Below are 12,084 nucleotides of genomic sequence, written 5' to 3'. Positions count from 1 at the left end.
GCTTGGTGCAGAGCTGAGTTCAATTCCTGGATATCCTTGTTAACTTTCTGTCTCGTTGATCTGTCTAATGTTGACAGTGGGGTGTTAAAATCTCCCATTATTATTGTGTGGGAGTCTAAGTCTCTTTGTAGGTCTCTAAGGACTTGCTTTATGTTTATGAATCTGGGCGCTCCTGCATTGGGTGCATATATATTTAGGATAGTTAGCTCTTCTTGTTGAATTGATCCCTTTACCATTATGTAATGGCCTTCTTTGTCTCTTTTGATCTCTGTTCGTTTAAAGTCTGTTTTATCAGAGCCTAAGATTGCAACCCCTGCCTTTTTTTGTTTTCCATTTGCTTGGTTGATCTTCCTCCATCCCTTTATTTTGAGCCTATGTGTGTCTCTGCACGTGAGATGGGTTTCCTGAATACAGCACACTGATGGGTCTTAACTCTTTATCCAATTTGCCAGTCTGTGTCTTTTAATTGGAGCATTTAGCCCATTTACATTTAAGGTTAATATTGTTATGTGTGAATTTGATCCTGTCATTATGATGTTAGCTGGTTATTTTGCTCGTTAGTTGATGCAGTTTCTTTCTAGCCTCGATGGTCTTTACAATTTGGCATGTTTTTGCAGTGGCTGGTATCGGTTGTTCCTTTCCATGTTTAGTGCTTCCTTTAGGAGCTCTTGTAGGGCAGGCCTGGTGGTGACAAAATCTCTCAGCATTTGCTTATCTGTAAAATATTTTATTTCTCCTTCACTTATGAAGCTTAGTTTGGCTGGATATGAAATTCTGGGTTGAAAATTCTTTAAGAATGTTGAATATTGGCCCCCACTCTCTTCTGGCTTGTAGAGTTTCTGCCGAGAGATCAGCTGTTAGTCTGATGGGCTTCCCTTTGTGGGTAACCCGACCTTTCTCTCTGGCTGCCCTTAACACTTTTTCCTTCATTTCAACTTCGGTGAATCTGACAATTATGTGTCTTGGAATTGCTCTTCTCGAGGAGTATCTTTGTGGCATTCTCTGTATTTCCTGAATTTGAATGTTGGCCTGACTTGCTAGATTGGGGAAGTTCTCCTGGATAATATCCTGCAGAGTGTTTTCCAACTTGCACATGTATGTTTATTGCAGTACTATTCACAATAGCAGAGATTTGGAATCAACCCCAATGTTCAACAATGATAGACTGGATTAAGAAAATGTGGCACATATACACCATGGAATACTATGCAGCCATAAAAAATGATGAGTTCATGTCCTTTGTAGGGACATGGATGAAGCTGGAAACCATCATTCTCAGCAAACTATCACAAGGACAAAAAACCAAACACTGCATGTTCTCACTCATAGGTGGGAATTGAACAATGAGAACACTTGGACACAGGAAGGGGAACATCACACACCGGGGCCTGTTGTGGGGTGGGGGGAGGGGGGAGGGATAGCATTAGGAGATATACCTAATGTAAATGATGAGTTAATGGCTGCAGCACACCAACATGGCACATGTATACATATGTAACTAACCTGCACGTTATGCACATGTATCCTAAAACTTAAAGTATAATAAAAATAAAAAATAAAAAAATAAAAATGTTAAAAAAAAAGAAATATATCAGATATTACCAATGATTCTCTCTGACTAATGAGATTATATTTTCCCTCTCCTTTGGCCTTTTTCACACTTTTTGCACTTGTTATATGTTTACAATGAGAGGCACTAAATTCAAACATCACTTTGCTGGGGTTCTGTACAGATGTCCTAAGAACCCTAAGCAGCCTTTCCCTTTCTTTTCTGCCAATATAGGCAACATTAGGTAATGTGTCTCTGTCATTCAATTTGTTTCCTCAGAGTCAGCAAATCAGCAAAGCATTTTGAAAAACTCAGTAAGAAGCCACTTAAGCATTTAGTAAAAGGAAAGAAAATAATAAGCTCCCAAATTAAAAGCATTCTTACATAATTTCTGTCTTAATGAGATCAATGCCACCCTAGTGGAAGGTACAGCAACAACATATTCCCCAGTAGCAGCTCTTAACACAAAGCTTGCAAAGCACTATCACCTGTCAGACTTCTAGGAGTTAATTCTGAAACAGTAAGTAAATATGAATGTAATTAATACATCTTTTGTGATGAAACACATATTTTAAGTTTAAGAAAATAGCTGAGGCCCGGTGCAGTGGCTCATACCTGTAATCCCAGCACTTTAGGAGGCCGAGGCGGGCAGATCACTTGAGGCCAGCAGTTCAAGACCAGACTGGCCAACATAGGGAAACCCTGTCTCTACCAAAAAATACAAACATTAGACAGGAGTGGTAGTGCACACCTGTAGTCCCAGCTACTTGGGATGCTGAGGCAGAAGAATCACTTGAACCTGGAGGCAGAGGCTCCAGTGAGCTGAGATGGTGCCACTGCACTCCAGCCTGGGCAACAGAGTAAGACCCTGTCTCAAAACAAAACAAACAAAAAAAAGAAATCTGGATGAATGAATACAGACATATTTTTGCAACAATATATCCTACATTATGAAAAAGCAACTCAAATAATTCTAAGCCAGTCTAATAATTAGCAGCTATATTTTAAAATTAATTTAAATTATTAAATTCACTAATATGTAGAGAAAATTGAACGAATTCAAAATTCAAACCAAGGACTGATTTTAGGAGGAAGATCATTTTCAAGGAAATTAAATCATTTTCTTAGTTTCACTCCTTTTTCCTTCCACAAACCCACTTCTTGTGAATAAGAAAGATTAAGAAACGTATCAATCTCAGAAATGTGAAATATATTTCAAAATAAAAAAAGACATTAAATACACAATGGAAATACATGGCTTGGGAAATGAGAATCATTACATTATTTTTCATATGTATATGTGTAACTGCTAATTAGCAAGAATTTATAGATACTTTCACCTCAATAAAAAAAGTTACACAAAGCAGAGACATCTCTGAGCAGATTGGCTCTAATCAAACTGATCTTTCTCTGGGAAAAAGGGAAGTTGTAAAAAGGAGAGCGAGCTTGCTTTTCTTTTTCTTTCTAGTTTACCTATTTAATCCAGTGAATTAATTGGTCTAGATGTAACCAATGACAAGGTTAATCTCTGTTAGGTTATGAAAACATATGGTTTAGACTTCTAGAATTAATTTTTTGAGTGAAAATTTTACTTAAAAACAGAAAAATTAGAGAAGAAGAAAAATTAGTTTGAGGGACTCATGTTAGAAACATACTATTCAAACTCAGAAACATTTGGCCATCTTTATCTTCTATCTCCCTTACTGCTGGTGAAACTAACAGTCACATATGGCCTCTTGCAGCACACAACAGCAGGTCAACAAAGTTGACAGGCTCTACTCCCCGTCCCCCCAAAAAAACAATTACTGCTGATTGATAATCTATTTGGGGGATCGGTAAGGGCCTGTGGGCTAGTGGGAAGGGAGAGCTCAAGAATCTTTCTTACTCCTACAAAGCAGACTGTAAAGTGGGAAATCTGGGAAGCACTGGTGAAAAATACTAAGGAAATATCAGCTAATTTATGCTCTGTAGGAAACTCTTGATTTCTGCATTATTAGCCCTTAAAATAAGACTGGCTTCTTTTTCTGTGACTCATTTCATTGTTGAGTTAAAACATTCTAAATACAAATGTATTTGAGTTAATATACTAGATACACTTCTAAATGTTTTTAAGGAACTCAGGCTTAACACATAGAACGTTTAGCCTGAGTTCCTTAAAAAATATATAGGTTAAATGAGAATTAAAAATAGTGGAACAGGGAAGAACGAGAAGCACTGCACTAGCTTCTTCACCAGCCTTGAAGCGACACAGCAGGTTAAGGGCAGACAGGTACATTCAGCCAGGTGATACATTTCCAGATGGGTGAAATGGAGAAACCACGCCTCAGAGCAGTTTGGGGTGGGGGCTTTGAGGGGAACAGTGGGGAGGACTACATCTACCCAGCTGCTTCTTGTTGCCTATTTCCACCTGTCAAATTCCTCCTGATAGTGAGTTAACTCTACTACATTTCTAGTTGCTTCATCTGCCCAAGGTAGCCTCTCTTAAAGCCAGATTACACATTTCTGGGATGGCATTTCATTCGAGTCTTGAGGGAAGATACAAAAACTGGGTGTGGGACTGGCTAGCCTAGGTGCTGGAACCCCACAGACTAGATTAGAGCTGCCTGCCCAGCAAAGCCAGTGGCTGCAGGTTCTTGAGGCAATGCCAAGAGAGTCTGAGAAAGTGCATAAAAAGTGTCATGGAATTTTCATACACAATCAAGTTATAAATTTTTGGTGTGCATATGCACCAATATCACATGTGGCTCTTGGTTAATCCCCAATACCTGAACCATGTGATTCTGACACTCATTGAGAAAGAGCCCTTCCTTTTAATGAGTAAAGAGAAGGATCATTCCTTACAGCCACTTTCTACTGTCTGGTTATTGGATTTCATCCTAACCATATCCTTCAGAAAGCTGAAGTACGGGGTGAGTTCCTTCAGAGAGACTTTTCTGAATGTTCCCCATATTCCAACCTCCAGGCAGTCAGATGCATTTCCCCCAAGCTCCCCTATGTCTGTGGATGTGCCACTAAATGATACTGCTTACCACACTAGGCCTTAATTATCCACTTCACTGCCTCTCCCACTAACTAGTATATTCCTTAAAGGCTCTGAATTTGACCACAGCACACGACAGACAGCAGGAACAGAACAAATATCAACTGCATAAATTCTATCTAGCATCTAGCACATATACTAGCAGAGAGTAGGCTCTCAGCAATCTCTGTTGAATTCAGGAGATTACAACTGTTTGTTTTTGTTTCTGAGGAAAAGCTTGGGTATTTTTCCAGATGTCATTTCAGAAGTATTAAATATTCAATCCGGGGTACTGAGATCCTCTCTGGGCTTGGCTTAAGGAAAGCCATACCTCTCTAAAGAGGGTGCTAAGTATTGATTGGCTGTATACACAGGAAGCTAAATCTGCAATTCAGAATTTATCCCAACTGTGTGGGAAGTATGGGAGTGAAGAATTAGAAAATAAAGAAAAACATTTGGGTGAGAAGATGAGAATCCCCTTTGGTTGTTTTTTGAAAAAGAGATTGATATCTTGTTTCATACCAATGTGTAACTATCCTCCTCTATACTACAGTATCAGTCAGCTATTTCTATTTATGCTACATTAACAAATCACTAAAAACTCAATGGCTTAAAGTAACCTATACATTTATTCTCAAGCTCACAGGTCTGTACGCTGCCTGAATTTCACCTGATCTAGGCTGCACCTCATGATGGGTACAGAGCCGGGTCAAAACATCAGCTCCATCTGCTTCCACACAGAAGTGACACTACCCAGATGGTGGACAGCAGCTGCTATGGTGCAGGAGCTACCACTACTTGCGTTTTACAGGAGCCCCACAATCTCTCAGTCTTCCTAGGAGAAGAAGAGAGAGACTGTGCACCTCCTGTTGACAGCCAAGCCAAGTCTCTCAACCCAACCACCCAGCCTTCTCAGCACTACTTATGGCAGCAGCCAGGACACTGTATGTTTTCCTCCAAAAGAATGTTGGAATAATAGACATTAAAAATATTTAATTTAGAAAGGCCTTAGTCATCATCTTAGCTAAAGGTCTTTGGAGATGATTTGGCTTAGAGACATGTTTTCTTGGTCTTGTACAGTGTTTCTTAAGATACTGACTTAACTGCTAACATTTTAATTAATTACTTTTTACCCAGATTTCCAGCTTCTCTTGAAAAGTCAAAAGATATAGAATCACCAGGTCTGCATTCTCTTACCATGATAATAAAGCCAAGCTGCTGACCACTTTCAGTGGGGCACGCACTCTCCAGTTGGCCTCAATCTTCACCTAGCCTGGAGGCAATTGACTTTGCCAGCCTGATCTTTCTGACTCTTTTTACAGGCAAAAACGGTGGGGCCTACATGGATCCATCTAAGAGATATTTCAAGATAGTGTATAGTTAGGATTAAAACTTGGCTCTTTCCTCTCTATCATCCTGCCTTACCCCAGATTCACAGAAGAAAGTAGGAGACACATCAAGAAGTGTTCACATGGTGTGCGAAATACAGTCATGGGATTTGAGAGTCCCAAAGGACAGACTGCCATGGCTATGACCACTGTATCCTGGGACTGGGTGCCCCTGGAAGCAGGAAGCAGCCTGAGCTGGCTGTCTTGCAAGGCCCCCCACTGTTATGAGACCTGGTTAATGACACAAAAGTCCTGTTTAGAGCCCTCACCTTCCGAGGTGAAGCAGCTATAAGTAGGAAATGGGAACAGTGAGGGAATAACCTGACATTTATAAACTTACCTTGCTAGTATGAGAAAGAGGCCTGAAAAAACACAGATGCTTTAAAAATAAGCATGCATAGAGAAGAGAGATGTAGGAAGGAAGCTAATCCAGAATACTAAAACACAGCAAGACAGCGTCATCTTCATATTCTAAAGGCACCCATGTGACATGAGGAACATTATGGCATGCTAACAAGACCTGGAAAACTGATATGTCAAATTCAACCAGTAATTCAAACTTAGATAAAATAAAAAGTTCTGCTTAAGGTCTGCCTATATGAGGCTGTCTACATTTTGAAAACACCTCAAAGATGGTTTGTAGATAAGCTATTCTTAAAAAAAGAAACAAGTGGCTGGGCACAGTGGCTCACAAATATAATCCTGGCACTTTGTGAGGCTAAGTAGTTTGAGAGCTGCCTGGGCAACACAGTGAGTCCTCATCTCTTCAAAATATTTAAAAATTAGCTGGGTATGGCAGTGTAGACTTGTAGTCTTAGCTACTCGGGAGGCTGAGGCAGGAGGATCACCTGAGCCCAGAAGTTCCAGCCTGCAGCGAGCTAAGATTATGCCACTGCACTCTAGCTTGGGAGACAGAGCAAGGCCCTGAAAGAAAAAAAAAAAATGAAAGAAAGAGAGAAAGAGAGAGGGAAAGAAAGAAAGAGAGAGAAAGAGAAGGAAAGAAAGAAAGAAAGAAAGAAAGAAAGAAAGAAAGAAAGAAAGAAAGAAAGAAAGAAAAAAGGTAATGCTATCTCACAGGATCAGAAATTCACAGGGAAAGGACTGGCAGTGGGCAAGGTTAGGGAGCTGATGCATGTGTGTGACACTCTAGCCTCCTGAGTCTGAGAAGCTTCACCACGAAGCTCTACAGGAAAAGTTTCATAAAGCCAGAAGCAAACAAATCTTTCTTTGGCGAACTGCCCATTACAATTACGTTGACATTTCAAAGCAGCCTTGTTTTCCTGTGTGCCATATATGATCCATATTAAATACAATGTCCAGAAAAAAACAGGCTTTTAAAATTTAAATCCAGTAGTCCCAATTTTAGAAATATTTTTTCTAAAAATTTATTTCATAAATTACATCCAAATTAATAGCTGAGGCAACTATATAGAGAAATCTGGGTAAAAACCAGTCATCTCAAAATATTATGTGAAAAATTCTATAAGGCATTTAAATAAACTCACTCGGCCAGTTATTTGGTATTACTTCAAATTAAAAAATATTTTTGGAGTCAAAGAATCAAATTTTGTCAGCAAATTCCTAACGTGCCAAGTGAAAACAAGTGAAATTTTAAAACAGAGAAAAAGAAGTTTATGTATGAAACTCTACAAAGCATTCCATAGATATATATCATGAGGTCTACAATGGGGAATAATTTTGAAACAAAGTAATACTGAGAGTTACACTATTAAAAAAACACATAATGAATCACAGTAGATGTGCTATATCCTCAAAGAAACAAAATAGCTCGCAAGCCAAGCAATGAGAACAAGCTGACAGGCACATGCTCAAGTCTAAAGAGGAGAAGAGGGAATGTGCCCATCAGAAAGAGGATGGGTCAGCCAGGAAAACACAGGAAAAGGAGTGTCATGATCCAATGTGACACTGCATCAACTATCTCCCATCCATTGGCCAAGTGATTCCTAAAATTAATTGACAACAATTTAATTTAATAATCCTCTGCATACCTGTCACATCCTTTTTCTAATTCCATGTTTCTGATTAAGATGTAACATTTTACATAAGGAAACAACAGGCTGGTCAGGTTGAAGTAAACATTCAGTCCACATGGCAGTTAAGGTGTTCACTGCAGACACTGAGACATGAGCCTACTCATGCAAGGCAAAGCCACTTGCAAGTGGGCTCTTTAAGCTGCTGACTAATCAGGTTTCTCAGTTAACAAGGAGAAGGTCTGGGTTCAAACACGAATAATGTCACCAATGTGATAATACGGAGTAGTTTCTTGGGAGATGGAGTCTAGATATTTCTAATGACCTACATTGGCACCATCAGCTACAAACTACTCTTTGGGAACTTCTAGAGATATTATTCAGACACAATCTAAATGATGGATAGCTATTACAAAATACTCGCACATTCTGTACATGGTATGCAAGTGGTAATTCCAAAAAAAGAATTATAGAAAGGTTGTATCATCACTCAGATATTCCCCCAGTATCTCTTTATAAACTTACAAGTAATTATCAATAATTTTCCTTAACTGGAATTATTAAGTGGACTACAGTTAGCAAGCTCAAAGCAAAGCTAGAATCACTGAACTTGACTATACAATAATTTGTTTATTCTGACTTGCGAGTATTTGGGTATGATTACTAATTCACACCCAATAAAAGTCAGAGGAGGTTCACAGCTCACACAAAGGCTTTTAATAAGTCCACAATAACTCAAGGTGCATAATTAAGCTCTGAAAATTCTGACACATATTCTTTCAACTCAGCAAGTATGGCTAACACTGGGATTTTTAAAAACTGATAAGTGTGGCCAGGGGCAGTGGCTCACGCTTGTAATCTCATCATTGTGAAAGGCCAAGGCAAGTGGATCACATGGGGTCAGGAGTTCGAGACCAGCCTGGCCAACATGGTAAAACCCGTCTCTAATAAAAATATAAAAATTAGCCAGGCATGGTGACGTGCGCCTGTACTCCCAGCAACTCAGGAGGCTGAGGCAGGAGAATCACTTGAACAGGGAGGCGGAGGTTGCAGTGAGCCGAGACTGTGCCACTGCACTCCAGCCTGGTCTACAGAGCGAGACTCAGTCCAAATATATATATAAAATTAGGCTTAATATTCACCACTCAGTATCAGTGTATGCTTTATCAGAAAGAACAGAGATACAAAATGTTTTAACAACAAAAAAAAGGCAAATGCTATGTAAATGGAAGATTATAATCACAATGAAAGGTTTTGACATTTACTTTTTTAGCCTATTTGATATTTTAATGATACGAATACAGATTATTTCAATACTATAATTAAAATTTTTAAGACAGATAATTATTTTTTAACTTTACAGTCATAGACTATATACTATGTTGAGGAGGTAAGCCATATTTATAAAATTGTTCACAAAACTAGACCACCAAAAAACACGTAATAAATCTTGCAATAAGGAACTCTATAGAGAATGAGCAGTGCATAAAATAGACTTCCATAACATAGTACTATTTACTAAAATAACATTGAGATAAAAATATTTAAAAAGTAAAACAAACTATTGGAAAAAAATGACAGTAAAAACAATGGAAAGCTGTAAACTTGGGCTTACTATCAAAATCACTACCTTAAAGTAATCTACTTACTTTTAAAATAAAGAATAAAATTAAATAATTCGGCATTTAAATAATAAGGTTAGAAAGCTGCAACTATTCTATATGGAAAAGGATAGAAAAGAAAAAAGAAAAACAATGAATACAATTAGTAAATCCAAAAGGAGGATGATGATAACTGTTGCAAGCTAGGGAGTGGGAAAAATGTGATTCTTTATAACAAAAACTCTACTTTTGTGCCTGATGAACACTTCATAAACAAATTTAAAATATACAGATAAATCCAATGATCAGTCCTTTAAAAGGGCAAATGTAAAATACTAATAAAGGGAGTACTAATAAAGGAATACAAGTACCACTATAGAAGAGGTCACTTTCAAAGTATAAGTAATATTTTAATTCCATTTGAAAACCATAACTAAAGTCAATACTCTGGAAATATATAAATTACACTAAGAAGAAGCAAATGACCTGAATAGAATAAACCATTCCAAAAAAAGAATAGTGAAAAATAATTACCTAGCAAAGGGACTGGAGTCAGACAGTTTTATGGGCATTTCAATATTTGAAATAAAAGACAAAATCCTACATATTGATTCAGAATGTTAAAAAGGAAATCTATCCTATTATTAAATAAAGCTAGGATAATACTGACATTATCTGAACAAGAACATGTAACAACACAAGAATACTAAAGATTGCAACATACTACAGGACAAAAGTATAAACTAACCACACATATTAATATAACATAATTATATATTACATAACATTGTATATCATATATTAACAATAACAAAATGAATAGAGCTTCCTCAACTGGGACTTACTGTGTCAGGCACAATGCTGAGTACTTAAGATACATTATGTCATTTAAACCTCACAACTGCTCCCACAAGTCAGACAAACATATCAGAGCTTATTCCTAAAACCTCACATAATTCAAAACACATATAGATAAAAACTAATCCTGGCTGGGCGCAGTGGCTCACGCCTGTAATCCCAGCACTCTGGGAGGCCGGGTGGATCATGAGGTCAGGAGATCAAGAACATCCTGGCTAGCACAGTGAAACCCCATCTCTACTAAAAATACAAAAAATTAGCCGGGCGTGGTGGTGGGCGCCTGTAGTCCCTGCTACTCGGGAGTCTGAGGCAGGAGGATGGCGTGAATCCAGGAGGCAGAGCTTGTAGTAAGCCGAGATCGCACCACTGCACTCCAGCCTGGGCGACAGAGCGAGACTCCATCTCAAAATAACAACAACAACAACAACAACACTAATCCTAATAGGAGGACAGACATTTCTGTTTACTCATTAAAACGTTTCACTGCATTTCAAAAGCATGCACGAACACAACTTACAATTCATTTAGGCCAAAAGCTTTGAAATTATGTACATTTTGATTGGTTTTTAATTGGAGGCAGGTGGCAGGGGTAACTTGCATAATTTCAAATTTTGTAGGACAACTCTTCATTTCCAAGTGGATATCTGTTTCACTCTCTTAAAATGTGGCTAAGTCTCTTATTCTGAAAGAGACACAGAGAAACACATAGAGAGGGAAGGATTTTGGAAAGAGCCAGGGAGAAACACATCCCTGACATAAAAAAACAACAACAATGTAAGCTGAAAGAAAACTGGAAACTGACAGTTGGCCTCAGGAGACAAGGAGGAACAAACAGGAGAGGAGTGTGCGCCCGATCTTCAGGGGCTATATGTGTGGAAAGAGAGGGCAGACTTATATTTATCAGTGGAAGCCAGAAATCTGAATTGTAACAGGAAATTTTCCAAATATTAAGCATTAGTTCATTTTTTTAAAAAAGCACTTAGTTGACAGCAGCCGATTTTTTAGAGAAGCAAATTAAATTTATGAGGTTATTTATTAAATGGTTTCTTGGGACCTTCATTCAGGTAGAGCTCAAACTCTTTAATTTTGCCTAACCTAACACTGGCCTACTTCTCCACAGCCACTTCATCATGGTAAAAAATCACAAGCAGTTCCCTAAAGACATTACGTTCTCACAAACCTCTGCTTGCATTTTTCTCTCCAGTGGCACCTTGAGTGCCACTCTCCTTATCTCTAAAGTTCTGACCCATTTGATAAGCCTTAATTCAAAGCCCATTTTCTCAGGGAAACCTTTGTTTCCTCTTACTCTTCTAACCCTCTCTGCCCCTATCAAAGAAGAGTGTACACAGACCTCCATAATTACATCTATCATGCCGCATACTTTTGCCTTCCATTTAAAAAAGCAAGCAAACAAACAACAACAACAAAACTTTGTTAACAAGAGCTCACTTTTATGATTTTGTGATTCATATATTTACCAGTTCCTTCAACCCAGGGGAGTGGGAAAAGAAACTAGACACAGGAAGAGAAAGAGAAAGCAAAAAAAGAAAGGCAAGGCAGCCATTTAAAATAGCATCAAAAACAAAACACTAAGGAATAAATTTAATAAAAGATATGCAATATTGCAAAACTGAAAGCTACATAATACTGCTGAGAGAAATGGAAGTAGTTGAAAATA

General features: G+C 38.2%; 1 protein-coding gene across 7 annotated transcripts in view; it reads right to left on the bottom strand.

The window, feature by feature from the left end:
- Positions 1-12,084, bottom strand: part of STARD3NL (STARD3 N-terminal like) — a 52,564-nt gene that overhangs the window by 26,596 nt on the left and 13,884 nt on the right. The window contains exon 1 of one of the 7 annotated variants that reach the window (XM_019031266.4): positions 5,766-5,915. The exons of 4 other annotated variants lie outside the window; for them this stretch is intronic. The gene's annotated coding sequence lies outside the window, so the exon portion shown is untranslated. Of the gene's footprint in view, positions 1-2,300; positions 2,419-5,765; positions 5,916-12,084 lie in introns of those variants that run through there. 2 more of the 7 variants (XM_063708476.1, XM_063708475.1) reach the window with 2 other exon arrangements.

The sequence above is a fragment of the Gorilla gorilla genome, chromosome 6, assembly GCF_029281585.2.
Source record: "Gorilla gorilla gorilla isolate KB3781 chromosome 6, NHGRI_mGorGor1-v2.1_pri, whole genome shotgun sequence".
Taxonomy (NCBI): domain Eukaryota; kingdom Metazoa; phylum Chordata; class Mammalia; order Primates; family Hominidae; genus Gorilla; species Gorilla gorilla.
The sequence above is the reverse complement of the archived record's forward strand: the minus strand, read 5'-3'. Positions and strand labels throughout refer to the sequence as shown.